This window comes from Oratosquilla oratoria, chromosome 12 (assembly GCF_046742065.1).
Source record: "Oratosquilla oratoria isolate Oo_2021 chromosome 12, ASM4674206v1, whole genome shotgun sequence".
NCBI lineage: Eukaryota > Metazoa > Arthropoda > Malacostraca > Stomatopoda > Squillidae > Oratosquilla > Oratosquilla oratoria.
In genome coordinates, this window is record NC_134788.1 from 48273052 (window position 1) to 48281631 (window position 8580).

Consider the following 8580-nt stretch of genomic DNA (forward strand, 5'->3'; position numbering starts at 1 on the left):
GAATATTAGCAGAGTTCGTAATTAATGCCATATATACAAGGAATAAAAGTGGAAATAATTTATGATAACCCAAGTTGCAGGCTTATTATATTTTTAGTCACATAGTCAAAGCAAAGGCCTCCATAGCTGACTGGTTAGCATGGCAGCTTATCAAGGCTACAGCCTCAGCAGCAAGGGTTCGAATCCTTGTGGAAGCAAAGAAGGGCTGAGCTCATACAGCTCTTCACCCACTCATTGGTTGACAAATGGATAGAAGTATGGCTCTCACAGTCTTAAGAATAGTTCCTAATTATTTCTCTTCTCTTAGCCTGGCCTTCTGTATTGTGGATTTCATTATAAGCCACAGCACCAACATTCTGTTCCCTATCATTCACATTATGAATCTGAGCAGGATCAATTAATCTAGTTGTCACAGCCAAATTGTGAAGAATGAATGAAGCAACAATCATTGCTTTTGTTGTCTCCTGGTCTGTCCTCATAACTTTACCTAAATATGCAAATCTTTTTTTCAACACACCAGAAGCAGCTCTTTCTATTGTATTTCTTGTTTTGATGTAGCTAGAATTATATGTCTCTTCATGCTCGTCTTGTAGGTGCTAAAGAGGTGTTAGCAGATATTTTGTACATGGATACCCACTGTCACCAAGATGACCAGGGTATTCTCCTACCCCAAATACCTGATCAATTTGACTTTCGAAATACTTGGCTATCATGCACACTGCCTGGCCAATATGCAACATTATAATTTTTTTAATTTGTCCCACATATTGCTTGAACATTGAGAAATTTCCTTTTCTATATCTAAAATACTCTGCATTGTTGCACATTGGCTTCAGTATGGCAATGTGTGTGCAGTTGATGCATCCTGCAACACCAGGTATCCTACTTATCATATAAAAATCTTGCATAATAATCTGCAGTTCCTAGATTTCAGGAAATTTTACATATCAAGACCCCAGTCCTGCTACAACTTTGGCCACTTGGGAGAGGCATCTGCTAACAGTAGATTGGGAGACACTGTAGCACTCTCCCAAGATATTTTGATTGGCTCGTGTCACCATACACCCAAGTGCAATTACTACTTGCAGATGAGGGGGAACAGGTGATCCTAGAATTTTGGGAAAAAAAAAAAATCAATATTAGAGATCACTTAATCACAACATCTTTCACCATAAATCCTATTGGTAAATTACTTTCATCACACTTGGGACCAAAGAAATAACTCGCTTTGTTACACAGGTACTATCATAGCAGACAGCTATTTCACTTTTCTTTTCCTTGCATTCCCACTCACAAGTGTCAGTTGCATTGTAGTTTATAATCATTATGCCATCATCAATATAGTGATTATATCAGACTAATCTCCAGTTGTGAGAAACATATAACAGCAGGAAAATTGCTATTCAAAAGTGGCACATCTGGCTTAATCCCCCCCCTCCAATCACATACCCTTGGAGCCCTCCCTGCTTAACACTGAATACCACAAGAGACTATTAATACCACAAGGAACACTACAGGCAGATATTAATACAAGGTTTCACAGACCTGCATATCCATGATGAATTTTACATACTGATATTGAACAGAGAAAAATGTATGGCACTGTAGACATACCAGATTTTTTTTTCAATTTGCAGCACTTACACAATTTTAATTGACAAAATCATATAGGCTACTGGAGAGTCACATCCCCTCTGGTCAACTGTTGCTACCAGATGATTTTCAAGATCATTTATCATATTTTCAACAGTGTCCTCCTTAAGCCAGAAGCATTCTACAAACTCCTCTTCAGTCATCACCTGAAATGGTTCATCATCCTGTCTACAACAGTTCTACACAAGCAATGTCTTGGTCTCTCATTTAGGTGATGGAGCATTTCCTCCCAACGGTTGATATCCAGATCCCATTGTAAATCCAAATCTGCCAGCTCCATTTCCCTGAAATAACATAAATGTGTTTTGAGACAGCCATAAAAAAGATCCAGAAATTAGGCATTAATGAAATATGCTAGGGTACATTAGATTAGGATAAATAATGTTTTCTAAATGAGGTTCCAGGGGGCAAAACACCTTGTGTTTATGACTTGAATAAGAAAAATGCAAAATTACCGAGTTTGGGTTTTATTGTGACTTTTCTTTTAGATTCTGAAGGTAGTCATTATATACATTGCCCGTAGTAAATATGCATGCCATGTTATATAGTATATTTAAAGGTTCTTGGGGTTTTTACATTTATTACAGCACAGCCTGTAGCCTATATTTAAATATTAATCTGACATTTCTCTGTTAATTTCATGTGGTGTTGAGGGGAATTAATATGAAAATTTCTGACTTCCTACAAAAATTTCTATCACATTTGTTTGGATCTCATAAGAAACAGGGGTGTGGGAGGCAGAGAATCCACCAATAAAAGGGAGGGAGGCACAGCCCCCCCCCCCATCTCAGAATTAATCAATTCATTGACAGGTTAGGAGTGTACATGGTTAGGCTAGTGCCCTATTATCTCTTGTGACAGGGTTTTTTTTGGACTTTTCAAGTTTCAAAATCTTGTGCCAGGGTTTTTTGGACTTTTCAAGTTTCAAAATCTTGGCTTGCTTTTTTCAATTTCAAGGATTGTTAGCATTGTTAACCTCAGTTCTTGACTCGTCTTTTGGAAAATCAATATATTTAACATTATTTTAAGTGATATTCACACATCATTCTTCATTTTTACCCATTTTGTGTACCCCATCCAAAAAACCCTACTTCCCAGCAGGTCTCATTCATATGGTTGGTTGTAGATATCAATTAGATTTCTAGCAATTTAGCAAGGCTAAACCACAAATCTGAAATGGACCTATTGGTAAGAATTACCCCAAGATCTGTACTGAATACACAATTTTCATTTTATCCCTGTTCGGTTCTTACTCATAGGACGTGCAATCCGTAGCATCGAGTCGAGCCCCTCCTGTTCGAATGTGTACGTCACCAGGTCCTGGATAACTGCCAGCCTGTCTCTTACGCCATAGAACGGGCGCAACCAGGTCACCTCTTGTGATTTGTGTTGGTGGCAGTCCGCGGCTAGCACTTTGGCCAGCAGTAGTTGGTACACGGGGTCGTCGGCGGCGATCTTTCTCACCGCTGACTCATCCAGGATGTGACCCTCGTATCCGGCTGTGGCAATCACAGCAGCTGCAATTGCTTCGGCGAGGTCCTCGTCCAGGTCCGCATCAACGTCCGATGCGGGGCTTCTGAGGGCCGGGTACCTGGATAGGAATTCCGCCGCGGCGTTTCTCTTCCCGGGCAGGTATTTGACTTGGAAGCGGTACTGCAATGTTCGCTCCTTTAGCCGGAAGAGCCGCGGGTTGACCACCTCTGACAGAGATCTGTCCCCCAAGAGCTTGGTGGGGGGGCGGTGGTCGGTAACAATTGTGAGGTTCGGGCATCCCAGCAAGAACAGCCTGGCTTTCTGGAGGCACCACGCCACGGCTAAAGCTTCTCCCTCTACTGCGGCGTAGCCAGCTTCAGCAGCAGTGAGGTGGCGGCTGCCGCACAGGGCCAGGCGCCAGCCCGCCTTGCAGCAGAAGGGGGCAGCAGCGGATGAGCAGTGGCAGTACTGCTGCAGGATGACGAATCCGATACCTTCCCTGCTCCAGTCCGTGATGGCTATTGTCGGGCGTGTCTTGTCGTAGTATGCCAGGCCGTCCTTGGCCAGCTGGCATATGGTGTCCTGGGCTCGACAAAACTTTTCTTGTAGTTGCTCGTCCCAATATACCGATCTGCCGCATGGTTTTTTCAGGAGCTCCCTAAAGTCGTTCATGATTGGGGCCGTGGTGAGGAAGGGGGCGAGCTGGTTCACGAACCCGTACCACGACCTGATGTCCGAGATGGAGGGCTTGTCTGGCATCCTGAAGTTCTTGATGGCCGCGAGGCGTTCATCCGTGGGTTTATATTCTTCCCAGCCTAGACGGAAGCCCACGAAATCGACTTCCCTCCGAGCGAACTGAAATTTCTCCGGCTTCAGCGTAATCCCCTTGGCTGCACATGTTGACAGGAACTCGTAAGTGTGCCAGAAAGCCTCCTCGATGCTGCTGTCGTAGAGGAGGGTATCGTCGACACACTTGTACTTCCTCGTAATGCCCTGAATGGCGTCGTCGAAACGCTTGGTGTATGCGTCGCCGGCGGAGCAGTGGCCCATGGGAGTACGGCAGTACCTGAACCTTCCCCATGGGGTGATGAAAGTGGTGAGACTGCGGCTCTCCTTATCCAGTTCAACCTGGTGGTACCCCCAATAGGCGTCTGCTACTGTCTTGAAGGAGTGCTTGGGGACTCCAGAAACCATGTCAAAGGGAGCGGGGGTGTGGTGCGTTTCCTTTCGGCACGCGGCGTTGAGGCGATGATAGTCCACAGTGCGTCGAGGTTGGCCAGACTTCTTGGGCACCACCACCATGCGGGCGCACCATTCCGTGGGCTCCCCTGCCGGGACGGGCTCGATGACGCCCCGCCTGATGTCTTCTTCTAGCTGGGCCTTCACTTCGTCCTCCTAGTGCCTGGGCACCGACGCCGGTCTGTGGCAGGCGTGGGGGATGGCGTTGGGTGCCAGGTGGATGTGGTGGGGTTCGCCCTCCATCACCGGTAGAGGATTCCTGGTGGTATTGAAGGTTGTGGCCGAGAAGTGTTGTAGCAACCACTCCTCCAGCCGTTTCGCGTGCTCCTCATGTGGCGGGAATGGTATTGTCTCAGGCTTCACAGGTGGCTGACCGAACTCAGGAGCTGTACTTTCTGCCGTCAGCGCCCGCATCGCCGGCCGGGGGTGGTGGGGGAAGCTGGCGGGCACTAATCTCAGCTCCTGGCACGCGCTGAGCGATAGGAACAGCGACTTAGCAGAGGGTATGATGTATACGTCTTGCTCTGCTGCAAGGCCGCCCAAGGATATGGTGCACCGGCACGATCCGAGGCATTGTAGTGGCAGGTCTGCCACGTCCCGCAGGGCCGCCTGCCCCCGCAGCTGCGCGGGTCTAATGTGGAGCCTGGACAGCAGAGCCTCCCCGGCGACGCATACCTGGGCGCCGGTGTCTGCGACAGCCGCGGTGCGGTGCATGGCTCCCCCTCCATGCGTCACTGTTACCTCCATGGTGGGTTGGCGGGTTGCTTGTGTGCCTGCTATTGTTACGGAGCCCGAGATGACGCTGGCAGACGTGGCGTTGTTGGGGCGCTTCGAGCTCCTGCAGCACCTCTTGAAGTGGCCCCGTTTCTTGCATCCGACATAGTAAGCTTCCCTGGCTGGGCAAGAAGCTTTGTTCATGGCGTGTGTGGTACCGCAGTTCCAGCAGGTACGCGAGGGCTGCGCCTTGCCATCCGTGGTGGCCGCAACGTCAGGCGGGCAGTTCTCGTTTTCGATAACCTGTGCGGTGCCAGCCGCACGACCGGGTTCCTGCCATGAGCTCTTGTCCATGGCGTGCCGGCGAGCCGCCTCGTACGCGGAACACATGGCCCTAAGGGCGTCAACGCTGTCTGTGGAATCGCACACTTGGTACACCTGCTGTTTCAGCACCGTGTCACGCAGTCCTACCGTAAGCTTTTTCAGGAGCAGGTACTCTGAGAGGTTGCAATTGCACTGGGGACACTGAAACGCGCAGTCGTTAGCTTTCTGAGCGCCCCTTATGAAATAGTCACTGACGCACTCGTCCTGCCCCTGGGAAACATTGAAGAACTCGGCCCACTGTACCGCTTTGTTCGAGGAGCGGAGCACTAACTTACCTATGGCGTCTAACGACTCCTGTTGTGTTAGGGCACCCCACTCGTCGAGGGTGAACCTGGCGTCTATCGCGCGCTGCAATAATGGAGTACAGAGGAGCCTGATGTAGTGGACCGCATCCTGTTGTGGCCATTTACATAGAAGGAGCCAGCATTCCATTGACCGTCTCCAAGTCCTAAAGGCTGCCGGCGTCATTTCCAGGTCACATTTCTCAGGAGTAGCCGAGGGGGGTACCCGAGGGGTGGGTGATGTGTTGCTGTGGGCGCCAAGGGCCGTCATGTTGGTCTGTAGCGTCGTGATGGTCTGCTGCTGTTCGGTGATGGTCCAAGGCGTCGAGCGTGGGGACCGGCGAGGTGGGGGCATCTTGAGCAATCGTAGGTACTTAAGAACTCACTGCGCCATGTTGGGTTCTTACTCATAGGACGTGCAGCGACTGACTAGGTGCGTAATGCTCGCGCGCCTACTTATGTATGTAGCACCGGGGGAAAACGTGTTGTACCCACCCAACAATCCCCAAATCTGTACTGAATGCACAATTTTCATTGATTAAACTCAAATGATAAGAGAATTATTGATAGCTCAAAATTTTAGTCTAGCCTACCAAGGAAATGAGTGAGTAAAAGCAGCAGCGACTGCAACAGCACTGTAGGAGAGAGGCCAAGCGCAGAGTATGGGATCCAATATATTTAACATTTCGCCCAGCTGGGCTTCTTCAGAAATAACACTGTCGAGAAACATCTGACTCCTTATATAGCCTGAGCTTGCGGGGAGAAACAAACATAAAAATGGTGTGAACACAATTTGCGTAAATTGTTTGTTACTTGGTTATTAAAATTGCTAATGGTTTATTTATTGTAAAAAATCCACTGTTCTGATTTATATTATCAATGAGAGATATAAACGCAAATTCAAAACATCTATGTTTCATAGTATGGTTTTCATACTTAATAATCCAAGAATTATTCCAGTCAGCATTGTGGCCTGTATCGAATCTATGTCTAACAATGGCATTATTCATATTGTAAGTTTTCATATCATATTTATATTCCAATATTCTTTTATCAATACCACAGAAATTTTCACCAATGTAGACCTTTTCACAATCTAAACACACTCATAAAAAGCTGAAATAAGAGCAGGGAAAATGTTTGTCAAGGAGGTATTTACTGTGTGCCATGTATAGGGTTTGTCAAAAGGTGCTGTTATATTGGGATTGCTGTTATATAGGACACTAGGCAATCAGAACTTCAATGTATGTATGTACATATATATATATATATATAATATATATATATATATATATATATATATATATACACACATATATATACTGTATGTATTTACCTAGTTGTATTTTACGGGAAGGGGAGCTATGCTCATGGTGTCCCGTCTTCATATCTCATTTTATCTAAACTATTTTTAAATTCATGTATTGTTTTTGTACACACCACTTTCTCATCTAACTTGTTCCAACTGTCTATTAATCTGCGAGGAAAGCTGTTTTTCAGATCTCTTCTATAGCTGTCTTTCTTGATTTTCTTTCCGTGTCCTCTTGTATTTATATCATCCCATTTTATCAGATTCTCTCTATCAATAATTTCTATGCCTTTCATGATTCAGTAAATAGCTATCAAATCTCCTCTCTTCTTTGCTCTAGTGTCTGTAGTTCAAGTTTTGCTAGTCTCTCTTCATATGATAGTTTTGAGAGTGTTGGTGCCAATTTTGTAATTGCTCTTTGCATTCTTTCAAGTTTTTTTATACATTTTTTTTTTTTTTTTTTGTACTTGGTGACCATATCGTTGCTGCATATTCCAATCTTGGTCTTATCAGAGTGATTAGAATTTTCTTCACCATTTCTTCATCCAGGTATGTAATTGCCACTTTGATTGTTCTTACTAAATTATAAGTTTCTCCAAATATCTTATTTATATGTTTCTCAGGTGACCTATTATTCATAACAATGATTCCCAGGTCCTTCTCATTTTATACTTTTTTATTCCTTCTCCCAATTTATATGATCCTGTTATTCTGTTTTTGCTTTTTCCAAAGTCCATTATACTACACTTTTTAGTGTTGAACTCCATCTCCCACTTCCTACTCCATTCCTGTACTTTATTTAGATCACTCTGTAGTGACTCACAATCTTCTTCCGTGTTCACTTTTTTCAACAGTTTTGCATCATCTGCAAAGAAGCTCATATAACTTTCAATTCTGTCATCCATATCATTAATATATATAGCAAACATTATTGGGGCCAGAACTGTTCCTTGTGGAACACCGCTTATTACTTCATCCCATTTTGAGTGTTGGTCTCTTATCACTACTCTCATTTTTCTTTCTTGCAAAAAGTTTTCCATCCAATTTAGCAGTTTGCCCTGTATTCCTCCTTCAGTTTCTAATTTCTTAAGCAACTTCTTATGTGGTACTTTGTCAAAAGCTTTTTTTAGGTCTAGAAATGCACAATCAGCCCATCCATCTCTTTCTTGTATTGTATCTATTAGCCTTGAATAGAAACATATTAAATTGGTGACGCATGATCGTCCTTGTCTGAATCCAAATTGCCTTGGATTTAGCACGTTTTTTTTGTTTTGTTTTTTATATTTTACCCATCTACTTTTGACAATTCTTTCACAAATTTTTGCTATTGTACTTGTTAGAGAGACTGGTGTGTAGTTGGTATGGTCTTCTTTATTTCCCCCTTTATATATAGGTACTATATACAGTATATATATTTTTTTCAATCTTCTGGGACTTTTCCTTCTTTCAAGAAACTGTTTATTCACTTGGTCTTTGGATCACGTGTTGGACTCGTGATCGACAGCTATTTCCCTCCTGGAAGAGAGC

General features: G+C 44.7%; 1 pseudogene; it reads right to left on the bottom strand.

Annotated features, from left to right (window-relative positions):
* Positions 1 to 2880: 2880 nt before the first annotated feature.
* Positions 2881 to 8580, bottom strand: part of LOC143030377 (uncharacterized) — a 16676-nt pseudogene continuing 10976 nt past the window's right edge.